We start from the raw sequence: 4,702 nt of genomic DNA, 5'->3' as shown, positions 1-4,702 counted from the left end.
TTTTTCTGTCAGTGATTCCTTTATCTTCAAAATGAAGAGTAAAGAGATCATTTCCTCTTCTAAGCTAAGCCTACATTTTGCCTATATTCTTATGTAATGATACCCCATTCCTTGTGTTCAGGTTATTTCAGGTCACATTTGAATCCCCGGGCTGGACTGTGAGTTCTGTGAGCAAACAGGTGGTGACGGAGGGTCCCCCAGCACCTTACACACTATCTAGCCACTAGCAGTTATTCTGTGAGAGGAGTAATCACACACACAAATACACACAAATCATATGAACAAATGGAATAAATAAAAATATACATCTCTCTAAATTATTTCATACGTACGTATATAAATATGTAGAAAGAGAGAAGTTCAAGTTGATAGGACTCTTTCCAGAAGTCAGACATACAATTTCTCTCATTTGTACAGCTAGGCATAACTCCGGCATCTCTCCAGGGCACACATTGTTGCCGTGAACCCCTGTTTGCAAATACTCACCCTGAGCACGATAAGTGAACCTCTATTTCAAATAGCAGGAGTAAGTTTTCATTCCCCGATCTCCAATCGCAGAGATGGAGGTTAATGTTGTGTGGAAGGAGAAAAACTGGATCAAAGAATACAAAGTCTAAATCCAGCTCCTCCAGGAAACGGCTCTGCAATTCTGAGAAGCCACGCGTTCCCCTGGAAGATGAACTTCTCTGCAGACTTAGAGCACTAATCCTCTCACGGTAGCACTTGTGGTAAGGACAGTGCACGTGAGGGCGTCTGCCAATTAGCATTATTTAAAAATGTAAAAGAAAATACAATTTTTGTCTCAGATTCAGAATTCTTTACTCCCATAACACTCTCCAAAGCATTATATGGACAAAGAAGGAACACTTTCTACAGATCGAAAACCATGCAAAGGACTCCACGCCCAGAGGTTACCTCTCCTCTTTGGATGGCTTCATCTCGAACTTTCCTTCATCCTGGGTGTAAACTCAGTGGCTTTTAGAAATAAAAGAGATCACCTAGTCCAACCCATGACTGTTTCCTGAGGAAGAAACAAAGGCTTGATTAAAAAAAAGTGGCTTGTCCAAGTTCACAAGGTGAGGTCCCTCATCTGGGGATCTGAATGTGCCCCGACTCCTCACACACCCTTCTCCTGGGTCTCACTGTCCTCAGGAGAAATCAGTGTTATGTTCCTGCATCTGAAGCTGTTTCTTCATGGCTTCAGGTAAGAACCTTCCTGGATGAATCAGACGTATGCCTAGGGTTTTGTGGGGAGGAAGCTGAGACAAATACTCTTTCGCTTTCTGAATCTAACCCTTGTCCCAGGCCCATCTCCCCAAGCACATTCAACTTACTTGCTTTGTAATTATCAAAAGCCATTCAGATCTTTAAGTTAGTTTATTTTATAAAATGGAGGGAATTTATATTAATCAATAGAGTTGTGCTGAGGGCTGTGAATTGAGCGTATATTTGCAAAGCACTTAGCACATCACTTGGTCTGTAGTTAGCTATTCAATGAATGTTGCTGTTCTATCGTAATAGTGTGATTAAGCCGTTTCACATCATAGTTAATTCACGGTTCTCTGCTTTATCTAATGATGGGATAGTTAATTAAATTCCTGAAATAGGCAGAAAAACCCAACCAAAAAAAAAAAAAGACAAATTTCTTGTGAGTAATTTGGTCTAATTTTGATCAACTCCTAAAGTTTTTTTTTTTAATTGTTTAAGGCTGACCTCTAAGTGCCACTATGATTATACAAAAGCATAGAAAGCACATTTTGGATTTGTAAATGCTTGAAAATAAGCTAGAAGTGGGAAACAAGATATATTATGACAACAAACACAACTATAGTAGTAATTTTCTACAAAATTGTGAGAAAAGTTCAAAATCTGAATATATGAAATAATATTCTACCCACATACAATACAGGAAACGTAGTAGACAAAAATTCACAATGGTCAACTTTGGATAAACCACCCAGAGATGAAGAAGGATTCTTTAAGCACCTACATGGCTGTTCCCAGAAAGCAGAGGGAATCACAGTCTACTGGAAAGTTCCCAGTACCACTGGGAAGTATTGTCACACACCCTGAATTATGTATCCCCAGGGGCATGTCACGCATGGCCTGGGAGGAAGAACATTAGTTAGACTACAAGGAACAGATTCACTTATGTTCCTGGCACTGACATGTAAGAACCAGTGTTTCTCAGAGATGAGAAATGAATATGAAAGAAGGGAAGGAAAACAGCTGTCATATAACCCCCGTGGAGTCAGACACATGCTTTGGTTTATAGCATCTACATTGAAGAATAAAGTATTTCTTTCTAGGGACTTTGCTTTCTATATTTTTTAATTAATATTTTACCTTTTTAAGATCAGTTTTAGGTTCACAGCAAAATTGAGGGAAAAGTATAGAGATATGGCCCCTGTCCCCACACATACATAGCCTTCTGGGTTGTCAACATCCCTCATCAGAGGGTGCATTTGTTACAACTGATGAACCTACGCTGACACATCATAGTCACACGAAGTCCAAAGTTCAGTTAGGGAGTTCACTCTTGGTGTTGTTCATTCTATGGGTTTGACCTACGTATGGTTTGGACTTATGTATAATGACACGTATCTACTATTGTATCATACAGGGTAATCTCTTTACCCTCAAAAGCCTCTGTGCTCTGCATATTCAAACCTCCCTCACCCCAACCCCTGGACAACCATTGATCTTCTTACTGTCTCCATAGTTTTGACTTTTCCAGAATGTCATATAGTTGTAACCATACCGTGTGTAGCCTTTTCAAATTGGCTTCTTTCCCCTAGCAATATGCATTTCAGATCCCTCCCTGTCTTTTCAGGTCTTGATAGTGAGCTGAATAATAATGCCATTGTCTGGAGGTACCACTCTTTAGCTGTTCACCTACTAGAGGACATCTTGCTTGCCTCCAGGTTTAGGGAATTATGAATAAAGCTTGTGTAGACATCTATGTGCAGGTTTTTGTGTGGGCATAAGTTTTCGACTCCTTTGAGCAAACCTTGCTTGAAATTAAGAGAATGCATACAATAGTACTTTACTTTTCTTAGTGCGTTGTCTTAGGAACAGTTTGTGTACATATAACAAAAATAACAAAATTCCGTAAGTTTTAGCAAGGTGTAATTTTATTCGTGTGTTTATCTATTGCATAGAAAAAGTAAGTAGTCTGGGATCAGTATAATAGCTCTGAGGTCATCAGAAGCTTAGTCTAATTCTTCCTATTTTCCACTTTCATTAGCATATAGCCTTTAGCCTCAAGTGTACCTCATGGTCAGAAGATGTGAGCTGCGGTTCTCACCATCCCATCCACATGCCGGACAGCAAGAAGAAGAAGCAATAGCCCAGATCGTTGCATCTCTCAGCTGAGCAGGCCCCAGAGCCTTCTTGGACGATCTCCCCCGGCCCCACTACCAATGGCTTGACTTTCCTTGTGTATCTCATTGGCCACTTACAGTTCCAGAGTAGACTGAGAAGCCTCACCCTTCAGCTGTGTCCACTGCTACGCTAAATAAAGCCAGGCATTTGTTTGCAAAGCAGAGGGAGAGAATGAATATTACACAGCATCTACAATTGTGCTTCCCAGCTCACGTTCAACTGAACTGGTTGATGTGATTCTCTGGGGCCAGAGATGCAATTTATTTCATTTTCACAAAAAGTAGTATTTCTGGCCAACATTTGTACACTGATTTACAGTTTACAAAGAATCATCATATATATCATCATTTGCTTCTCACAGCAATGAAGGGAAGTAAATAGTCTGTGGACGTTATCAAAGAATGAAATGAGCTCGGAAAAGCTTAGCCCCTTGCGCAAGGCTAACCAGTTCGTAAAATGATGCAACAAGATTTAAACCAGATCTAGCTGACTCCACAGCCCATGTCCTTTGTCTGGAAATTGATTAACAGGCTGTCAGTTCTCCCTAATTATTTTTTAACTAGTGAGTTATGATTTTCCATTTATTCCATCCTTTAGTTGTAGTCAACGATTTCTTTTTAGAGGGGTCTAAAGATCAAAATTATTTAATTTAGGGTAGAGAGAGGAGGGAGTGGAAATTCAAACAGGAAAGGAAACTAACTCTTGCAAGCATTATTTACAAAGTTCTTTCCAGATGCACACCCTCGTTTTACCCTGACATCAGCCCTGATGAGTAGGTAGCACTATTCTGCAGGTGAGGAAACCGAGAACTGAGGGGTTATGAAATTCCTGTAAACTCACCCTGTTGGTCGGTGACAGATGGGGTTTGAATGCAGCTCTTCCTGACTTCCCATCTTACAGCTACTCTTCAAAGGGTCAGATAAGGTGATGCATATTCCATGGGATGAACTTCAAGATCATATGATTTAAAAAAATGATAATCTTGGGATTCACACTCATGTATCTCCATAGTCTATGGCCATAGCATATTTTCTCAAGATCTGCAAATCAAAACAATCTTGACATCCTCTAACAATGAAAGAATTTGACTATTGATTTATTATCATAACAGAGGAGTGGGATTGCATGAAACCTACAGAGAAACCCAAATCTGTGTCCTGAACAACGGCTAAAGCATGTGATATTCTTAATGTCTTCCAGACCATTAAAAAAACAAACAAAGAAGAGTCCTTTCTTGAGAATCATTAAAACAATGGTTCTCAACAAGGGGTGATTTTGTACCCAAGGGGACATTTGGTAATGTCTGGAGACATTTTTG

Source organism: Camelus bactrianus, chromosome 15 (assembly GCF_048773025.1).
Source record: "Camelus bactrianus isolate YW-2024 breed Bactrian camel chromosome 15, ASM4877302v1, whole genome shotgun sequence".
Lineage (NCBI taxonomy): Eukaryota > Metazoa > Chordata > Mammalia > Artiodactyla > Camelidae > Camelus > Camelus bactrianus.
Note: the sequence above shows the minus strand (reverse complement) of the source record.